Source organism: Canis lupus, chromosome X (assembly GCF_003254725.2).
Source record: "Canis lupus dingo isolate Sandy chromosome X, ASM325472v2, whole genome shotgun sequence".
Classification (NCBI taxonomy): Eukaryota; Metazoa; Chordata; class Mammalia; order Carnivora; family Canidae; genus Canis; species Canis lupus.
The window spans coordinates 16,472,172-16,494,344 of record NC_064281.1 but is presented as its reverse complement, the minus strand read 5'-3'; the positions used below and the strand labels follow the sequence as shown (position 1 = coordinate 16,494,344).

At 37.5% G+C, this 22,173-nt stretch overlaps 1 long non-coding RNA gene and 1 pseudogene across 3 annotated transcripts in view; both read left to right on the top strand.

The window, feature by feature from the left end:
- Nucleotides 1-15,726, top strand: part of LOC112655611 (uncharacterized) — a 30,121-nt gene extending 14,395 nt beyond the window's left edge. Inside the window, exons 1-3 of one of the 3 annotated variants that reach the window (XR_007409358.1) lie at nt 5,070-5,175; nt 15,255-15,338; nt 15,526-15,726. This is a non-coding gene — a long non-coding RNA (uncharacterized LOC112655611). Of the gene's footprint in view, nt 1-5,069; nt 5,176-7,716; nt 7,771-15,254; nt 15,339-15,525 lie in introns of those variants that run through there. The other 2 variants (XR_004812944.1, XR_003133811.2) reach the window with 2 other exon arrangements.
- A 1,689-nt stretch (nt 15,727-17,415) lies between these two features.
- Nucleotides 17,416-17,854, top strand: LOC112655604 (60S ribosomal protein L26-like; annotated as a pseudogene).
- The last annotated feature ends 4,319 nt before the right edge of the window (nt 17,855-22,173 follow it).

The window sequence follows — 22,173 nt, the reverse complement described above, 5'->3', positions numbered from 1 at the left end:
GCATCCCCAAAATATCACTGCTTTATTTTTTTAAGATTTGTTTATTTATTTGAGAGAGAGTGACAAGGAGAGAGAGAGAGAGAGAGCTGGGGGAGGGGTAAAGGGAAAGAAAGAGAGAATCTTAAGCAGACTCTGTACTGAGTGTTGGTGGAGCTCAACATATGGCTCAGTCTCACAACCCTGAAATCATGACCTGAGCTGAAGCCAAGAGCTGGGTGCTTAACCACAGGGCTCCATGTGAATTTCTAATTTGAGATAGTTTAGTTTCATCATTAGATTACTACATTCCTTTTGATGACATCATATTTTGTTGCTATAAGAAAAAGCAAGCACTGCCCGAAAATCAATATGAAATAAGAAACGAGGGTTGTAGTGTTCAATGTGACTCCTAGGTTGAGAAGTATTCAGTGTCCAACAGGTGCTAAGTTGTTAGACTATAAATACTTATTAAGTTATTTAGACCTAACTACTTAATAAATGGAACTATTAGGTATTTGTTTTGGCCTATGTGCCCTGAATAAATTACTGAGACTCTAAGGGTGGTGTGAATTGAAAAAGTTAGGGAACCTCTGTGGACATCATTATTTATGAAGAGAGGCAGTAAAGTGTGGGTTTCATGGGAGCTAATGACCTGAGCTCCCTCCCACTGCTCCCTCTGATAATTGCCTTAGTCTAGAAGCAGCAGCCCTGTGGACCCAAACTACACATGCTCAGAAATTAAAGCCATGGCAGCCTCTTTTGTGCCCACTATTCTTTCCTAACATCCACTTATATCAGAAGGGTTTGCAAAGACTATCCGAGCTGATGTCTACTTGCTATGAACAAATGCAAAAAATAAAAATAATAAATCTCTCAGAAGTTTCAAGGATCACATTTCTGATCAAAACTGCATCAATGCCTTCCTATCACCTTTCCAATAGTATTCAAGCAGTAGTTCACTCGGTGACTTTGTTAAGAGGCATTTATTCCTTTTCTGACGTTTTTCCCTCAGGAGTTATGTTCAATGCCCGAGAGCCCTGGAGCTCATATTTTCAGACTCTTTCAGCTTCCATAGTTGCATTGTATTAGGCAGAATGGCCAAGTATTTAAACCAATATTTGGGCAAAACTTAAAATCAATCATCATAGAAAGGACTTTTGGAACACAAGAATTAAATCTTAAGTGCTTCAAATAAAATAGAATTAGTATTCCAGTATAAAGGCAAAGTCTAATATTAAATGTCTGAAATTTTGGGGCAGAAATAGTTTCTTAACCTTGTCAGTTACTGAATTGCTGCTTCAGTCACTACTCCACACATTTGTGAGATGAAATAGATACTTGGCCCAAGATTCAGCATTTTTAATGTACATCCCAGATGGTGCTGGTTCAGGATGTCACAGATTTCATATTTGGCAAACACTAGCCTAAAGTAAGGAACAGACCTCTAAATAGGATGATGGTTAGAACCAGAAAGACTCCAACTGGTGTACCCTACGACCTGTCCAGCAAGTGGACAGACCTCACCCTCCAACTGTGCTGCACACCAGATAGATGAGGATGCCAAATAAGAGTCTTAGAGGGGAAATAAAAACAAAGGGATATAGTCCAAATATTATTCTGTTACTCATGTCTTCACTCCAGACCATGTGATCTGTCACTTCATGGTGTCATTAGCCCTGGTCTGTAAGCCAAGAAATGTGGGTTTTTATCCAGGCTCTGTCACTGCAGTGCTCTGGGGTGCTGTGCAGGCCACTAGTTCAGGCATCAGCTGCTTCCTGTATTTTAAAAAAAAGGTAAAAATGTGATCTCCAACTTCTCCTGGGACAGTGAGAAGCCTATGAATTTAAAAATCAAAAGACCTGAATTCAAATCCCAGCTCAGCCCTTTACTGACACTATAATCTTGTGCAATTTACTAAATTCCTCTGAAGTCCAGTTTTCTGGGCAACATATAATTTTTCTGGGGAAGACAGTAATTACTACATGGTAAGTGTTCAATTCTTAAATTGTATCCTTAAGATTCAATATGTTTTAAAATTGTATTATTTTATAAAACAGTAATTTGTACTAATTTTGATAGTATACTGTTCCCAGTACATTTAATTATTACCTTGTTATTAAACTTTTCATTGCACATATCTCATCTCTCCCGGTAGACTAGATTTACTGAGAGTAAGATTTTACTTTATTTTTTACTTTATTTAGGACAACCAGCCATTTTAGTTTGCCTGGGACAAAAGAAGGTCCCATATACGGCACTTTCAGTGTTAAAACCAGGAAAAGCCCAGGTAAAGTAATTAGTAATTAATCCTATTTTATATCCGCCTTCATATTTAGTTAAATAACTAATATAAAGTGGATAAGCTTTTCTTCATCACTTCAATTTTAATCACTGCTTTCATTTGTTTATCATTATATAAATAAAACAACAAATCATAGAGAAGTATAATTAATCACACTAATAATCAAGTTATAGTTATTTTCTATTCAAGAAAGATTCAGTTTTTGTTCATAATATATTTGCTTTATTTTGCTAAAGAGGTAATCTTTGTGATGAAAGATTGTTAACAGAAAGTGGTATTCTCAATAATAAGCCTTAATGGTGGTTTGCTCCTAAAGTTTAAGGGTTACATTAATTGTTTGCAAAATACATAAAACATATCTAAAGACAAAGCTCCAGAGCAACATAAGAATTTATTCTTAAAAAGAAGTTTAAATTACTGTTACTTTTTGCATTAGACTTCTGAATACCTTCTCTCTTAAGTACTTTTTCCCTCCAAGAATGCAATTCTTAAAATTTTAAAACTGGTTAGGCAGTTTGGGATTCCTCTGGGATTTTGATGCCAAAGTCTCCACTGACATTTTGAAGAGTTAATGGTTATAATTACTTTGCCTGTAGCAATATCACTGCCTTTAAAATAAAAGCCTCAGGACCTTTTTTCTAATGTATTAGATTACATTCTATTCAAAAGGACAGGATTTATTATACAGAAAAATGTACTAAGAGTACACTGATCTTTCTTCCAAAAGTCTATTTTTCTAACATTAATCTTAAAACTATTATCACACATTTATGGAAAAATTTAGTCCTCTAATCCTCCATTTAAAAAAATCAAAGTTTGGGCCATCTGGATGGTTCAGTTGATTAAGTGTCCGATTCTTGATTTTGGCTCAGGTCGTGATCTTAGAACCATGGGAACAAGCCGCCTGGTAGGCTCCTCACTAGGCATGGAGCCTGCTTAAGATTCTCTCCCTCTGCCCCTCCCTGCCCCCCATGTGCATATGCATGCTCTCTCTCTTAAAAAAATAAAAATAAAAAATAAAAGTTTCTCTGCTATGTCACCTTTTAATTTTTATTTTCCTTTTTCAAGGAGTCACTATTCTTTGTTGGTTAAAAACCCTTGCTTCTTTGGCAGGGTAGAGGGTAGAAATGCCCCAGACCCTGTTGAGACATGGAGTGCTGAGTCACAGCTCTAAAAGTGGAAAGACCAGTGGTTCCTCACTGTGGCCAGTGGCATTGTAGAGTGTCCATGGCCACTGATGAGAAGAGACCAAAAACTGTGGTAACCATGGCACTTAGGGTCAAGCTGCCACATAGAACGAAGGAACAGAGCATGATGCCTGGAAATGGATAATCATAAATTAAAAAGTATCACATAAAAAAAAAAAGTATCACATCTTAGGAGTACTTAGGTACTTAAATAGAGTTGGTCTTGTGGATGGGTTGAATAAGTGGCTGACATATAGGATTGTGTGAAATGCTCCAGAAAGAACCAGGAAGGAGACAAGACAGATATTATGTGACCATTTTAAATAGGGAGTGACACTTGTTTCAGATCCAAGATTGAGCTGGTCAAAACGCAAAGACAAGAGCATAGGTCTCCTGATGTCTAATTTAGTGCTCTTCCTACTACGAAAAACTGCCTGAAATTCTACCATTAGCATTCCTTTCCTTTAGAAATGTCTACTGGTAAAATACAAATATTCCTAAGAAGAATAGTAACTTAAATCAGTATTAGTTGTAGAGGAAGTAATATATAGGAAGTCAAGGACATCCTGTAAATTACCTTATTGGGTCTTTTCCAGTGATAGAACTGGGCAGTTTTTGATGGTGGAGAAGGAAAGTCTGAGCACAAAGCCAGAGGCATCCCAGGTATAAGACTCAGGGAAGAGAAGTACACTGGGATGTCAGGGAACCCTAAATACGTCCCTCCCAGAACTAAGAGAGGGCAGTCTGTGGATGAAAAAAGAGCCACAGTAAACTGAGTCTTTCCCACAATTTCATCTAAGATCAGCCCTGAGCCTTATTTGATAGAGAACTAAGAGAAGATGAGAAGGAGCCAGAGATGGCAGTCATAGGGGCCTCCTCCCAGATCAGGTCTGCTACTAGAGGACACTGAAGTAGTCTGTGGTGGAGAAGGCTTTCACATCAACCAGTACTTCAGCTTGAGGACAAAGATTGGGAGCCTTTCTCCAGGCTCATTCCTTCTTGTCTCCAACTATAAGCTTTGTCTCTGTCCAATTCTTTCCTGATACTGCACCACATTCTGCCAGAATTTTGTTTTCACACTAGTGGGCAGGCGTGTGCATGTGTGTGTGTGCATGTGGCAGAAGGAGAAGGAAGCTAACATATAAGAAGAAAGCTAACTGTGTGAGACGTATCTTCTACACGTAACTTCACTTCATTATCAAAATGTTTAGAGGCCACTTTGGTATAAAGCATTGCTCAGATAAAGAAACTGTGGCTCAGAAACTTTCTCCAGGCCACAGAACTAGGATAAGTATCCAAGACTGATTCCAAAACTGATTTTCTGCCTACCACACCACACTGATACCATTAGGATTCTCATTTCTCTGAAAAATTAGAGTCCCTCTTTTCCCAAGACTCTGTTAAACATGTAGTGAGTGCATTGTAATATCCCAATGGATAAAGATCTTCAAGTGGCAATATTCATCTCAGACCAGAGAGGTAGCAATGTATAGTGGAAAGAAGTTGTTATCTCTAGCTGGTAAATATCGAATGCCATTTAAGCTCCCCGTGGCTTCAATTAATTATTGTCAGAAAAAATTAAATAACAATATTTTCATAACAGGACCTAAGTGAAGGTAAAAGAGCTTTGTAAGCTGTACACCATCATGGAAAAGGAAAATAATATGAAAGTAAAGTGAGGGAAACAACTCAAATGTCCATCAACTGGTAAGTGGATAAACAAACTGTAGTATATCCATACAATGAGACACTGTTAAGCAATTGAAAGAAACAAACAGCGGGATCCCTGGGTGGCTCAGAGTTTAGCGCCTGCCTTGGGCCCAGGGCATGATCCATGTCGGGCTCCCTGCATGGAGCCTGCTTCTCCCTCTGCCTGTGTCCCTGCCTCTGTGTGTGTGTGTGTGTCTCTCATGAGTAAATAAATAAAAAAAAAAAGAAACAAACTACAGAGATAAATCTCAAATGCATTGTGCTAAATGAAATAAGTGAATCTCTAAAGGCTACATCTTGTAGGAATTCATTTATATGACATGGAAAAAGCAAAGCTGTCAAGACAGAAAACAGATCAGTGTTTGCCAGGGACAGGAGGAAGTGGAGGGGGCTGACTACAAAGGGGCATGAGGAAACTTTCCAGAGTGATGGAAATATTCTATGTCTTGATTGTGGTGGTGGCTACAGGACTGTATGTGTTTGTCAAAATATGGAATTGTACGCATAAAAAGGGTGAATTATACCTCAATAATCCTAATTTTTTAAAAAATTAAAATGAAGGTACCAGATACTTAATTCTAACTAGTCATAAAATTCTCATTCAATTATTTTGGGAAGACATTTGCCTCTTGATACACAAGATGCTTTAGTACTTTTGGAATAAATGTTTGCTCTGAGTTAGAGAGTATCTTCGAGATCATGAATGATTAATATGGCCTCCTGGTCAAAGATCTCTGCAGATCTCTTGCTGAGAGCTGTATTTCCCGGTCAGTTTCTTTTTAAAGCAATCTCCATTTGGCAAGGGATGTATCTTTATTGGATGCTTCCGAAGTGTTCCAAGCTGAATTGCTTTCAAAATGCAGGACGCAGCCAGCCAGCAAGCTCTTCCTGACATCTTGTAATATGGGAAGACCCGACCTTGTTATCTCCCAAAGAGAATATCCAAGAGCTCAGCCATAATTACCCAACTCTAGAGTCATGCTTGCCCTTTCTTAATGCTAAGCAGACTGCTGCTGAATCAGAAGAAAGCCTGTAGAGGTTTTTCTATTTGAAATGGCAAAAATTTCCAGGGTAAGCATTTAACTGACATGAGCAGGGCTTCCCATCTCAAAATCAATTTGCAACATTTCACTTTTGAAAGGTAAAGGCCAAAGGGATAAGAGCTTGGTTTTTTTGTTTTTTTTTTTTTGTTTTTTTTTTTTTTGACAGCAGAACTACATTACCTTTTTGATCTAAAGTAGATTTTTAGAATAACAACACATATTTGGATTGAGGATTTCCATTTTTGTTTTAACTTGAGGAAAACGATTTCAACCTTTGCTACATGGTTTTCAAATACTTATTTCTGAAAGCCTTGATAATGGCTGTAATTGAAGTTATATACTTGAAATCCCCAACCATCAAACATTCTTAAGTGAAAGAGTTGACATTTTTATTAGATGTCTAATCTTTACCTTTTTTAAATGCAGCAAGGAGATGAGGCAGTTATATCATAAAATATTTATAAGAAAAAGCCCCAATCTTGAACAAACCTTTTGAGATCTCTCATTAGCAACTGTGACAATCCTGAAACTGGAGACAATAAAATTCCTCTTTTTTTCTTAATCCTTTTCCTTAGACATTTTTAATTTCTTAAAAATTGGTAGGATCTGCATGTGACCAGTTTTCTGCATGTCAATTTCATGTGTTGAGGGAGCACCATTCCTTTCAGTTGAAAGAATTCCATTTCATTCCCGTGGAATGCTTTTCAAATGATTTTGTTAATTCCCCCAGCCACATTCCACAAAATTGGCAATCTCAAAAATGTAAAGCTTCCCTCAGAGTCCTTTGCCAGGCACACAGGAGCTTTAAGACTCAACCAAGCATTGAGACAGTGTTCCCACTCTGGAGAAATGACTGATTGGATGGATTAAATGTGCTTCCGAAGTGATTTCCAAATGGCTATAAAAAAAGAAGGCTAATTAAACATAGTCATTGAAGAGCAGTACTTAACTTGTCAAGCTATACATTATACATTCTTCTCAACGAAGCTATGCTCTGGAATTTTCTACAAAGGAGAGAAAATGAAAAAAAAAAAAAAAAAACCTAAACGTCCGGTGAAAAAGCAAAGGTTTAGCACTATGGGACATGAACTGAAACTGAAAGGACTGCAATGTGATCATTTAAAATAATCATTAGGAAGACTTTATGACTATATGGGGACCTTCTTATAATACATTAAATGCAAAAGAAGATTGTTAGGTGATATGCACATTACAATTATAATCATGAAAAATGTATGCTTGTGAACAATAGGAATCTAATAAAATATACAGAATCTTTAATAGCTCTGTTTAAATGAGAAGTATGTGAGTCTTTTTTAAATTTTCTTTAATTCTGTGATTATATTCTCTTTTTAATTTAGAGTGCTTGTTATCTGCACTCTTCTTACTGGAGATAGAAATATGAATTGTGAGTTTCAGTGATGCATTCTGATCACTATGAATTCAATTCAAGCTGCAGTGTTGCCTAGCAACAGGTTAACTTTTCTGCAGTGAAATTCCTCAGTAGCAGCAACCTATGAAGTATCCGATGAGGAATCTCCTACCTTAAGTATACCTTTTATTACCTTGTTGTCATATTCCATTGATTGGGGGAATTTCATAGTAATCATACAAAGATACTAAAGTTTAAAGAGCTGCATTTTAAAATCCACATCCCTGAATGTTCTGCCTTCTGTCTGGAAGAGGAGAATGGAGCAAGGGGCTTTTCTAGATTCTTTTCCAGTCTCTAGTATTCCCCAGATAAGAATAGGGAAGGGAAATGGTGAAAACTTTGATTTCTAATCTTTATGAATGGTAGCTTGACCTGGCTCCAGTCAGATATAATGTTTCCCTTTTTTATTATGAAGAGTTTTTTGAGATATAATATGTAATTTACTATAAAACTCATCCTTTTAAAGTGGTTTTTAGCCTACTTATTTGCACAGTTGTGTAACCATCACCACATTTTTAGAACATTTCTTAAAAAAAAAGAACATTTCTATCACCTAAAAAGAAAACCCATACCCATTAGCAGTCACTCCCCATTTCCCCCCAATCCTTCTCCCAGCTCCAAGCAATCACCAATTTTCTGTCTCTATGGATTTGCCTATTCTGGACATCTTATATAAAGGGAATCATATAATATGTATGATTTTTGTATCTGGCTTTTTGCATCTGGCTTCTTTCATTTAGCATAATGTTTTTTTTAAGATTTTATTCATAGAAACACAGAGAGAGAGAGAGAAAGGCAGAGGGAGAAGCAGGCTCCATGCAGGAGCCCGATGTGGGACTCGATCCTGGGTCTCCAGGATCACACCCCGGGCTGCAGGCAGCACCAAACCGCTGCACCACCCGGGCTGCCTAAGCATAATGTTTTTAAAAGTCATCCATACTATAGCATCTCTCAGTACTTCATTCCTTTTTATTGCCAAATATTATTCCCTTATATGGATATACCACAATCTGCTTATCCATTCATCCATCAACAAACATTTGGGTTATTTCCACTTTTTAGCTACTGTAAATAAGGCTGTTATGAACATTTGTGTACCAGTTTTTGTGTAGACATGTTTCCTTTGCCTTGGAAATACACCTAGGAGTGGAATTGCTGGGTCATATGTGTTCAACATTTTGAGGAAAACTCAAACTATTTTCCCAAGTGGCTGCACCATTTTACATTCCCAACAGCAGTGTATGAGGGTTCCAATTTCTCCACATTCTCACCACCACTTACCATCTGTCTTCTTGATTATAGACATCCTAGTGAGTAGGAGGTGGTATCGTATTGTGGCTTTAATTTGCATTTCCTTGATGGCAATGATGTTAAGCATCTTGTCTAGTGCTCATTGGTCATTTGTTTATTTTCTTTGGAGAAATATCTGTTCAAATTCTTTTTCCATTTTTAAATTAGTTTTTACTATTGAGTTGCTTTTTCTTTCTTTTTTCCTTGTGATACTTGGATTCTTTGTAGAAATGCATTGAGGTCAAGGCCTTCACAGGAACCAAAACACTCAGACCAAAACAGTTACCACCAGTTAGTTAGGGAGGAGAAGAGAGAGCAGTCACTGTACATCAGTGTCAGTGAATGGATACACAGCAGGCCCCAGGGAATGCTCCCGATGAACATGCTCATATCTGTCTGGTATCCTCACATCACTCCTGAAATCAGAATCTTGCTATTCAGCCTCCACAGAGCGTAGTGCCTTCTCTTACTCTCAAAGAGCACTGGGTGAGTGGGGAGGCTCTTTACTGTAAAAAGAAAAGGATGGCCACTGCCACCACCCACCATCCACCGCACCCTGTGGTCAGGTTCTGTGCCTCCATTAGTCCCCACTATTTACCCCAAAGTCTGGAAAACAGTTGACAAATAAATGACTGTAAGGACTTCTTTTTTAAATTTCAGTAACAGTGAGTTGGTTGCTCTTGCTCGCAAATTTCCTTTATGTCCCAATTTTAACATACATATAAGCATTTACTGCTCTGAGCCTTTGCAAATAATTTTAACTATTTAAAGATCATTTTAACATTTTTCAAATAATTTGAAACTAATTTAATCCTCATAACAATTCTGTGAAGTAGGTAATATTACTATCTCTATTTTATAGATGAGGAAACTGAGGCATAGACAGAAAAAGTAACCTGTCCAAGCCAACAGCTGATGAGTGGCAAAGGCAGAGTCAAACTCTGCCTAGCTCCAATCTGTGCTTGTCAACTGCCGTGCGATGCTCCTTTGCCAATTGTGTTTTAATGTTTTGTGGGGTAGGGGGGCAATACTGGAGCCTAGTTCATGTAAAGGCATCCCTTCACAATAGGTTCAAAAAGTCATCCAAAACACAATTTGGGGAAGGAACCCTACCATGAATCGGTTCCTCACATAAAGAATTCTGTGCTAATGCAATCAATGTTGAATTTCATTTTCATATGTTAGCTTTTGCTTTCCTTGAAGTAGGTCACCCATTTGTTGCTGGGAAAATGGTACTCCCTAACCCAGTTTTGCACATAGCCAACATTTTCTAAATGTTGAATGATGTTGAATGAATTAATGAATTAATTCATGTGCAGTGCACAAGACTGCAGGTTGCTTGCCTGGAGCAGGCCTTCCTCCAAAGAGAATCTTGGCTGGCTCCTGGGGACAAGTACAATGTCCTTCTCTCACCATGTACCCAGAGGACAGATGAATCTGCCTCACATTCCTGTTATCCAAGGGCATCACTCAAAACAGAAGCCCTTCTGGTCATCTGAACTCAGCATTTTCATCTCTTAATGCTCTAAATATTCCTTTCCCAGGTATGACCACCCATGGCTCCCCTTCATTCCAAAATCTCTACACTTCCTTCCATTGTAAACAAATTTCCCTTACTCCTCCACCTTCTTCTCTACTCAGACTCTGCCCTAGAGGACACATCTACTTAGAGGCTAGTAGTTCTCTTTCACCTTATATACAATGAGGAGTTTCTCCATTCCTTATGCTTTTCCCACATCACTAGTCTTCCACCTTATTACAAAAATAGTAGAAATTATGAGCAACTTGTCCCAATCCACTGTTACTGTCATCTGTTTATAATACCCTCTTATTCCCCTCATTGCACTTATATACCAACTTTCTCAGCTCTTCCATCCCATCCACCATTTATTTTAGCCATTATCCCCTGATCACAGTTTTTTTCCCCTCTACCCCTAGTCCTGCCTCTGTCCTGTGTCATTTCAGAGTTCAGGGGTTCATCCATCAAATATCCAATATCCCCAGCTTCCTGCATATATTCCTCTCCAAAAACCTTCTCTCTACTAATCATATCAATTAACTGCCATGGCCACACCTTACACATTGTAACCACTAGGAACTGCTTGCTTGCTCTCCCACTCTCTATCTCCCTCCCCCTCTCCCCTCCATCTCTCCCTCCTATAACTCTCTCAATCTCTCCCTCTATTTCTCATCCTAAATTCAGACTTTAATCAGAATGCCTTATCCTTTTTTGTCTCATCTCCAGTTACTCTTGCTATGCTTGTTCTTCATTATCCACAACTCCTATTTTGACTCTATCAGTTATTTGCTCCTTTACTAGCCAGCAATTCGGCCACTGTCTTGCCAATATTATTATTTCTTTATTCCATCTATTCCATCCATCTACTCCACTCTTTACTCTGTATCCTCTCAACAGACTCCATACCAGCCTCCTTACCTCTAGTCTTATTCTCCAATATCAGCTATAGTGACTTTTCTAAAATGCAAATCTAGCCATGGGGTTCCCCCCAATTAAAACTCTCCTATGACTTCTCACCACTCTCAGGATAAAGTCTAAATTCTTTATCTGGTTGGAAAGTCCTTCCTAATTTTATATGTCCCAGAGCTTACCTCTTACCACATCTCACCCCCCAATACACCCCTTTTTATGTTCTAGCCATGTTTCAACTATGTGTCATGGTCCCTGGCAGCTCTCTCTCTCTCTCTCTCTCGCTCTCTCGCTCTCTAGCTCTCTCTCACCCTGTCCCTCTCTTGTCTCCCTTCTTCTCTCTCAGACTCTGCATACTTTGTTCTCTCTGCCTGGAATACTGTCTCCTTCCCTCCCTCTCTTCACCTGCATAACTGTCATTTCTAGAGTCTTTAGTTGTTTCTTCCTCCAGAACACCTGTCTGACCATCTTGCTTCTAGCTTTCCTATAACACCTTGAACTTACCATATTGTGCGAGGTTTCACCCAGTAATGTAAAAAACTATTCCTTGCTACTACCTCTGCTAGACTATAGGCTTCATGAGGTCAAAGACCATGTCTTGTTCATCACCCTATCCATAGCATCTAGCACAGTCTCTGAAACATTGAACAAACATATAAATGAGTTACTGAAGAAAAAGCTTTACCTTTAGGGATATAATTAAAATCAATGCTTCTCATTAATAATATAAGCAGCAACTTTTCTCTGCTGTAATCTTGTACTACCTCAAAAAGTAGTAATGACTCATCTAGCTCATGAAATGCCATAGTAGACACTCTCTACTCATATTCTACCAAACTTCACTACAAGTACCAACTATGTGACTCTGTCTAAGGGATTCCTCTGGCTGCAGGAACATGCCAAAATGTAGAAATGCCAAGGAGTTAATGCCTCTCTGGGAGCAATCCTCAACTGAGGAAGAATGGGGTTTGATGGATAAATACTCCAGCTTTCCTTCCCCTCAAGCAAAATATCTCTGAGGCATACTCATTGCAGTCTCCCAGAGGTCTCCAGCAGGACTGGGCCCCATTTACCCACACCAATAACTTGTTTATTAATACAGCCTTTATTTAAAGGTTTTCTTCTCTGTGTCATTTCCTTATCAGTGTTTCCTGGGATTATCTCCCACATAAACTGTTACACTAAAATTATTTTCAAGGTTTGATTCTGAGATAACCTAACTTAGCTGCTCACCCAGTTCCTTGACTATTCTTCAAATACAGTTTAGCAATCCACAAGCATAAAACACCATATCTCATCATCTGGCCCTGGGACGGTGATTTATTTACAATCTCCATCTGTGGCCATAACCAATTACCTTCAACTTATTTCACTTTTTAATAAAAACTGAATTAGCATTTGACATTATCATTATAGTGGTAATAATAGTAACAAATATAATAATGAGGCATAAATTTTCTAGAGCATTTTCTGTGTGCTAGACACTATTATAAGTGATCATGTGAATTCATTCAAGAATCCTATGCCCTCAATCCTACCCATGATTCCTCCATTATGTCAAATGTATCCTGACCTCCTTTGTCTCTCTATATGACCAGTCAATTCTTGGGGCCATGGCAAGCAGAGTGATAGGATAAACTTAGAGTCCACAATACAGAGCAATGATTCCTCAAAACCACCCTATGGTAGCACAGCTGAGGTCCACATGAGAATTATGGCCAAAAGAAGTCTAGACCAGAATGAAATTAGGCTTCATTCCAGACAAAGACCACCAGGAACACACATAAAATTAAACAAGCTCAGTTTAGTACTCATTGCAGTGAGAAAAATCACCATGGGGAATGTCAGTGAGAGGATACTAGAAAAGATTTATCATAGGAATTGGCCTGTGACAGGTGCTTTGAAGGAGGGTTTGAAGAAGCAGGGCTTTGCTCTAGATTGATTGCTTTCAGGAAGCAGGAGTAATTCTATGATTTAATGTTTTATTTTATTTAAATTTAATTAATTAATTATATATTTTGCTCCTATAACATTGTTCCTATAACATTGGGGTGCAGGTGCCCTTTTAGATAACTATGTTTGTATCCTTGGGGTAAATATCTAGTGGTACAAGTGCTGGGGCATAGGTATCTCTATTTTTAACTTTTTGAGGAAAGTCCATATTGTTTTCTATAGTGGTTATTCCAGCTTGGATTATCACCAGTATATTGTGATTATTCCTGGGATGCAAGTATTTTTCCTGGGCTGCAAGGGTGGTTCAACATCCACAAATCAATCAGTATGATACACTACATTAATAAAAGAAAGTACAAGAACTATATGATCCTCTCAATAGATACAGAAAAAGCATTTGACAAAATACAGCATGCATTCTTTCTTGATTAAAACTCTCCATAGTGTAGGGATAGAGGGAACACATCTCAATATCATAAAAGCCATCTACAAAAAGCCCACAGGGAATATTATTCTCAATGGGGAAAAACTAAGCTTTTCCCCTAAGGTCAGGAATACGACAGGGATGCCCACTTTCACCACTGCTATTCAACCTAGTACTAGAAGTCCTAGCCTCAGCAATCAGACAACAAAGAGAAATAAAAGGCATCCAAATTGGCAAAGAAGAAGTCAAACTCTCACTCTTCACAGATGGCATGATACTCTATGTAGAAAACCCAAAAGACTCCACCCCAAAGTTGCTAGAACTCACAGAGCAATTCAGCAAAGTAGCAGGATATAAATAAAATCAGTGCACAGAAATCAGTGGCATTTCTATACACTAACAATGAGACAGAAGAAAGAGAAATTAAGGAATCCATCTCATTGACAATTGCACCCCAAACCATAAGATACCCAGGAATAAACCTAACCAAAGAGGTAAAGGATCTGTACTCTGAAAACCATAAAACACTGATGAGAGAAATTGAGGAAGACACAATGAAATGGGAAAATGTTCCATGCTCATGGATTGGAAGAATAAATATTGTTAAAATGTCTATGCTACCCAAAACAATCTACACATTCAATGCGATCCCTATCAAAATACCATTGACATTTTTCACAGGGCTGGAACATATAATCCTAAAATTTGTATGGAACCAGAAAAGACCTCGAATAGCCAGAGGAATGTTGAAAAAGAAAACCAAAGCTGGTGGCATCACAATGCCAGACATCGAGCTATATTACAAAGCTGTGATCATCAAGACAGTATGGTACTGACTCAAAAACAGACACATAGATCAATGGAACAGAGTAGAGAACCCAGAAATGGACCCTCACCTCTATGGCCAACTAATCTTCAACAGAGCATGAAAGAATATCCAATGGAAAAAGGACAGTCTCTTCAACAAATGGTGCTGGGAAAATTAGACAGCCACATGTAGAAGAATGGACCATTTTCTTACACCACACATGAAAATAAACTTACTATTTTAATAAATCTTATGCAGAAAGAGGGAGGATTAGAATAAAACTAAAGCTGTGATTGGTAAAGAAGCAATAGTCATTCAGATCAGCAGAAAGAGGAACATGTTGGTTCATTTTTGTGGCTTGGGCGATGATCATGTTTTATCTGTGTTCAAACCTGATTATAGAGTGATCTTGTTTATGTTTTGACTAACTGTGACCACTGAGCAGCCTCATCTTATGTTGTTGTTCAGGTAATATTTTATATTCAATAAGAAAACACGATAGCTCAGTTGTGAGTGCCCAGCCAGCTTACAATAACACCAAGGCCCAGCTGATGGTATCGTATCAGACCAGCTGCCAGATGACAGGGACTACTGTTTTTTCTCAGGGCAAATATGCAAAGCTTCAAATTGAAAATGAAAGAGTAATAAATATTGCTTTTGTATACAAGATTCTTTTCTCCCATCTTCTTTCATTGTAGAACTTCAATTTTGTTCTGGGATCCACCCTGCCCCCATGCAGCCATGTTCTTCAGGGGAAGTGAGCACTACTGACCGACTCCAAAGTAAGATCTGTGTGATCTCAGGATAATCCTATTCCCTTTGACAGAGATTGGTTCAAAAACAGACATGTGACCTAATTTTGGTCAATGATTCTTGAGGGGAGGCCTGCTTGGGCACCACTGAAAAGGTTTCTTACTCTTTAGAAAGTGCCACAGGATGACATAGTCTCTTTCCTCTCATTTTTCTCAGCCTGGTGATAATGTCAACATTGAAGACTCAGGAAAAGAAGGTGTTAAGAATTTGAATTAATGATAACAAAGGTGCCAAATCAAGCAACCCTGGAGCCTCCCTATCCTGGCACTTCCAGTTATGTGATTTAATACATTTCTTCTTATAGGAGAATACATTTCCTTTCATATGAGATAATACATTTCCTTTTTCTTTACCCAATTGAGTGAGAATTTTCTGTTACTCACATCAGTGTATTCTTAAAAAGTAGTGAGAATGAAAAAAGATGAAGAGTCAAAGAACTCTTCAAAGAAGAGAGGACAGGATAGAACAACGTTAAAAAGTAAGGCATGTGGTGTAGGAATTCCCTATTGTGTGACAGCTTAAAGGAACTGCAGGTTACCCAACTTGGATGTCATGTGCAAAAACCTCAGTTTTGCCCTTATCAACTATCTAGATTAATCAATGCATCTGAGTTTCTGCTGCATCTACTCTATGGAATCTCAACTTCAGATAAATTCCCCCAATCGTTTCTCCATCCCAGCTTCTAGGCTGCCAAGCACAGCTAGAGGAAATATATGTCATTGTATCAATAGGGTCTACTGTAAATCTAGACTTTCTAAACTCCAAAAGAATATGTTACTTTTAGATCTGAGCCACAAGTTCTGTATACTTCTGTAGGAACCTCGTTGTCTAAAATTAATTTATGTTATAATTAGTATTTTAAATTGAAAAATTAATACTTGCTTCTTGTAAAATAGAGCTCTGCCTTATGAATTCATCTCTCTCTATCTTCATCCATCTTCTGCTTGTTATACCAAATCATAGAGCCATGCCTTTTACCTTGCCAAAGCCAATGCTTTCACCAGTGCTGGCAAACCTGTCCTATCAGCTAAAGAATATAATGCAAAGCAAAATAAGTCAGAGAAAGACAAATTTATTATTTCTCTCATATGTGGCATTTAAGAAACAAAACAGATTAACAAAAGGAAAGAGAGTCAGACAGACAAACCAAGAAACAGACTCTTAAGTATAGAAAACAAACTGATGGTTACCAGAGGTAAGGGTGATGGATGAAATAAGTGGTGGGGATTAAGGAGGGCATTTGTCGTGCTGAGCACAGGGTGATGTATGGAAGTGCTGAATTACTATCCTGAAACTAACATAACACTATGTTAACTATACTGGAATTAAAGTTTAAGAATTTAATTTTTAGAAACCTGTCTTTCTCTCACTCTTCTTTCCTGGACTGTTACAAGAGCCTCTGAACGGTGTTCTCTTACCTCTTTTTCTCCCATCTAATTCAGCCTCCATATGGCTGGAACATTGATCAAATTATGTCAGTTTCCTACTCAAAATCTTCTCTTGACTTCCAAATGCCTATAGAAAAGGATACAAACAATAGGTCTTTTCCCCTCTGTGTCTTTGCTCCTTTTGTTCTCTTTTTCTGTTATGTACTTTTTCCTGCTTCACCGTTGAAGCATTCTTCATGTTTCAAGGCCCAATTCAAAAGTCTCTCCTTCCTGAAGATTCTCCAAAACATCCAGGTAAAATCAGCCAATTCTTTGTGCTCAGGGCCATACATTTCTTCTTTACTTTGGCCCTTATCCTATCACACTGTTAATAAGAGTTATCTGTATCCATAGATATTTATCTCCAGAGCTCTATGATATATTTATTTTTGGTAAGAATCATAAGTTTTATATACCAGAGCACCTGGTACAAGACTACATAAAAAGCCCTCAAAAATATTTTTAAACATGTTTATTAGTACCATCAAATAAAAAGAACACTAACATTTGTTCAGTATCAGATGGCATATCATATAAATAAAACCTATTTGATAAAATTACAAGGAAACATTTAAGTAAGAAATTGTTGGCAACCATCCCTGCAATGCCAGCAACCGAAATGAAGTTCGATCCCTTTGTGACTTCTGACCAGAGCAAGAACCACAAAATCTATTTCAATGTACCTTCCTGCATTCACAGGAAGATTATGTCTTTCCCTCTTTCCAAAGAGCTGAGACAGAAGTAAAACGTTCAATCAATACCCATTTGAAAGGATGATGAAGTATAGGTTGTGCAAGGACACTACAAAGGTCAGCAAATTGGCAAAGTAGTCTAGGTTTATCAGAAAGAAATGTGTCATCTACTCTGAAACAGTACAGCAAGAAAGGTGACTGACATAACTGTCCATGTGGGCATTCATCCTAACAAGGTGGTTATCACTAGACTGAATCTGGACAAAGACCACAAAAAAAATCCTTGAAGGTAAAACCAAATCTCATCAAGTAGGAAAGGAAGAGGGCAAATATAAGGAAGAAACAATGGAGAAGATGCAGGAATAAAGTCTAATCTTTTATATGACTTTAAATAAAAACTGTTAAAATGAAAAAAAATTGTTTGATGCCTTTGTGAAAAATATAAAATGAATGATTTCATGTTTTTAATACTACAGTCTATAAAACACTATCCATCTATTCCCATCTGCATCATGACACCCAATTTTGCCTCTAGATCTCAAGAATGGGATTCTCAAAACCTGCATCCATACATACATAAGGGCTTAGTCTTATAAATAAGAGCTAGAATCTTGATAACACGGTACACCCTCTTCTTTCTATGTTCTCACCATCCATTAGGATTAAAGAAGAGGTAATTCTGAGTGTGGTGATCAGAAACCAGAGTCTCCTTGTCAGATCCACTATGACTAGGGAAAAGATCTGATCCCTCACCTCATTGCTTTAAAAGCATTGATAATTACCACATCTAAACCCATCAATTATTGAACCCACTAAATAATCTAAACTTAAAATGTTTCATATTTGATACATATAAAATTAGAAAAGATGTATTCATAATGAAAAACAAAATGAAAAGTGGTAAACCGTAATATTTACCATTTATTGAACAGTTAACATAGGCTTGACACACTGTGCCAACATTTTACATAATTTTTCATTTAATCCTAAACAAGTGCAATAGATAAAATCACACCCTTATTGCAAATTAGGAAACTGAGGGTTAGAAAGACTAATTTGCCCAAGAACATGTAGCCACTAAATGTCAGGACAGAAACAGCTATGCCGCAGACCCCAGCACATGCTCTTTGCCATCACTCTATACCACCAGCCCCACAAACAAAAACATTTTTCTTTGTGATGCACTCTGCAAAGAAGTTTCCAAAAGTACATATATGTCTCCTTTGACCAAGGAATTTCAACAGATCAAGAATTCGTTCTAAGAAAATAATCTTTCTTCCCTTTCCAACACCCCTGCTATTTAGAATCTGTTGTGAATAGAGGGACATGTGTCACTTCCAGGTAGATGCAGTGAAAAGTCTGGGCATACATTTCCAGCATCTCTTCCTTTGCCATGATAATTGACCTTGACACATGTTGCAGATGGCAGCTACAATATTGTGAAATCTCTATTATACTAGGTCTCTGAGGACTGTGTGCCCTGACCTCATTGACTCATGATGAACATGCAGTATGAATGAGAAACAAGTACTTATTGTATTAAGCCATATTTGGAGGTCAACTTATCACTGAAACATAACCCAGCCTATCCTGACTAATATAGCTGCCAAATAACAAAAAAAATTAAATAGAAAAAAACCCTTTACATATGAGTTTTTCTTACAACACTAAAAATAGTTAAAATCATAAATGTCTAACAGATAATCAAACTATTAATGCAAATTACCAGATAGTGAGACTGCTACTTAAAATGATTGTGGCAATTATGATATAGTATTAGATGGAGAAAGCAGATTACAAACTGTATCTTCTTTGATGTGCATCCTAAAACAAAGTACCTACATATAGGCATGGGACTGGGACTACAAAAGGATCTGGAAAAAAATAAAAACAGTATTTTCATAAATGATGAAATAAGGAAGTAGGAAAGACATTGTCATTTTATGACTCTGTTTATAAAGGAATGTATTAAAATGGATCCTTTTCCCCTACATATCACATCAAATTAATACTTTCCTTTAAAAAGTACATGTCTTAAAAAAAATAAAAAATAAAAAATAAAAAAAATAAAAATAAAAAGTACATGTCTTAAAGTAAAATGTTAGAAAACCAAAATAGAAGAGTTGAGGTTGAGAGTTTTAAGTTTATAATACGTTTTTTCATATTTGTAATAAAAAGAAATCAGACCTTGAAATATTAAACATTCATTTCTCTTCATATTGGCTAGTTGTGAAACTATTTCTTCAGGTGAACTCCTTCTTTAGTATTATGGCCCTGCTGAGATAATCCTAAATCCTTTACTGTTATATTCTTTACATTTCTCCTCAGTACAATAGTCACCTGGTCTAATCAGGAAGGCTCAACCATAAAAGACACAATAAACATCCTCAGGAAGAATTCAATTAAATGCAGAAACTAGGTTTTCTAGCTCTTCCTATCACTGAAAAAATAAAATTTACCTAGCTTGTGAACACAAAATATCATTTTAGGTTAGAGTCGCTGTCTGTGTTGCCCTTCTAAAAATGTTAACTGGTTTTTGGCTTTTGAAACAAAATTTGAATTTTCATTTGTTATAATCTTATTTGTTAAACAGCAACAAAAATAGAATGACAAACCCAAGAGGTACAATAAAGGAAATGCTAAGCACAAGACTTGTTTCTCATGTAGCTTCCATAAAATCCATGTGTCATGACTCACTTGCAAATGAAATTACAAGTCACCTGTTTAATTATAAACAGCTGCTATTTCCAATCTTTACCATAAGACAAATTCCTTAACAGTGAATCTTATCCCAAATGGAATGTATGTCTGCATTGGCTTCTTTTTTTTTTCTACTTAAATTCGATTAGCCAACATAAAGTACATACTTAGTTTCAGATGTCATATAGAATGATTTATCAATTGCATATTATAACATCCAGCGCTCATCACATCATGTGCCCTCCTTAATGCCCATCACCCAATTATCCCATCCACCCACCCACCTCTCCTCTTTCAATCTTCAGTTTGTTTCCTATAGTTAAGAGTCTCTCATGGTTTTTCTCCCTCTCTGATGACTTCCCATTCAGTTTTCTGTCCTTTACCCTTTGATCCTCTGATCTGTTTCTTATGTTCCACATATGAGTGAAACCATATAATTGTCTTTCTCTGATTGACTTATTTCAGTCAGCATAATACCCTCCAGTTCCATCCATGTCAATGTATGTGGTAAGTATTTGTTCTTTTTGATGGCTAATATGCCATCTTCTTTATCCATTCATCTGTCGATGAGTATCTCAGTTCCTTTCACATTTTAGCTATTGCGGACATTACTGCTATGAACGTTGGGGTGCACGTGCCCCTTCGGATCACTACATTTGTATTATAGGGGTAAATACCTAATAGTACAATTACTGGGTCGTAGGATAGCTCAATTTAACTTCTTGAGGAAACTCCATACTGTTTTCCAGAGTGGCTGTACCAGCTTGCATTCCCACCAGCAGTGTAAAAGGATTCAATAAGCACTGGGTGTTATACTACATGTTGGCAAACTGAATTTTTAAAAATTTATTTTTTTATAGGGGAAAGCAGAGAAAATGAGTGGGAAAAATCAGAGAGGGTGACAAAACATGAGAGACTCCTAACTCTGGGAAATGAACAAGGGATAGTGGAAGGGGAGGTGGGCGGGAGGATGGGGTGACTGGGTGACAGGCACTGAGGAGGGCACTTGGCGGGATAAGCACTGGGTGTTATACTATATGTTGGCAAATCGAACTCCAATAAAAAATGCATAAAAAACAATAAAATAAAAACTATTTTCATTTAAAAAATAAATACATAAATAAAATTTTTAAAAAGCATTCTCCTTTCTCCATATCCTCCCCAATATTTGTTGTTTCCTGACTTGTTAATTTTAGCCATTCTGACTGGCATGTGGTGACATCTCATTGTGGTTTTGACTTGTATTTCCCTGATGCCAAGTGATGTGGAGCATTTTTTCATGTGTCTGTTGGCCATTTCTATGTCTTCTTTGGAGAAATGTCTGTTCATGTTCTCTGCCCATTTCTTGACTGGATTGTTTTTTGGGTATTGAGTTTAATAAGTTCTTTGTAGATCTTGGATACTAGCCCTTTATCTGATATGTCATTTGCAAATATCTTCTCCCATTCTGTAGGTTGCCTTATAGTTTGTTGACTGTTTCCTTTGCTGTGCAGACACTTTTAATCTTGATGAAGTCCAAATAGTTCCTTTTTTGCTTTTGTTTCCCTTGCCTTTGGAGATGTGTCAAGCAAGAAGTTTCTGCAGCCAAGTTCGAATAGATTGCTGCCTGTGTTCTCCTCCAGGATTTTGATGGGTTCCTGTCTCACATTTAGGCCTTTCATCCATTTTGAGTTTACCTTTGTATGTGGTGTAAGAAAATGGTCCAATTCCATTCTTCTACATGTGACTGTCCAATTTTCCCAGCACCATTTGTTGAAGAGACTGTCCTTTTTCCATTGGATATTCTTTCATGCTTTGTTGAAGATTAGTTGGCCATAGAGGTGAGGGTCCATTTCTGGGTTCTCTACTCTGTTCCATTGATCTATGTGTCTGTACCATACTGTACCAGTTTGAGTCAGTACCATACTGTCTTGATGATCACAGCTTTGTAATATAGCTCGATGTCTGGCATTGTGATGCCACCAGCTTTGGTTTTCTTTCTCAAC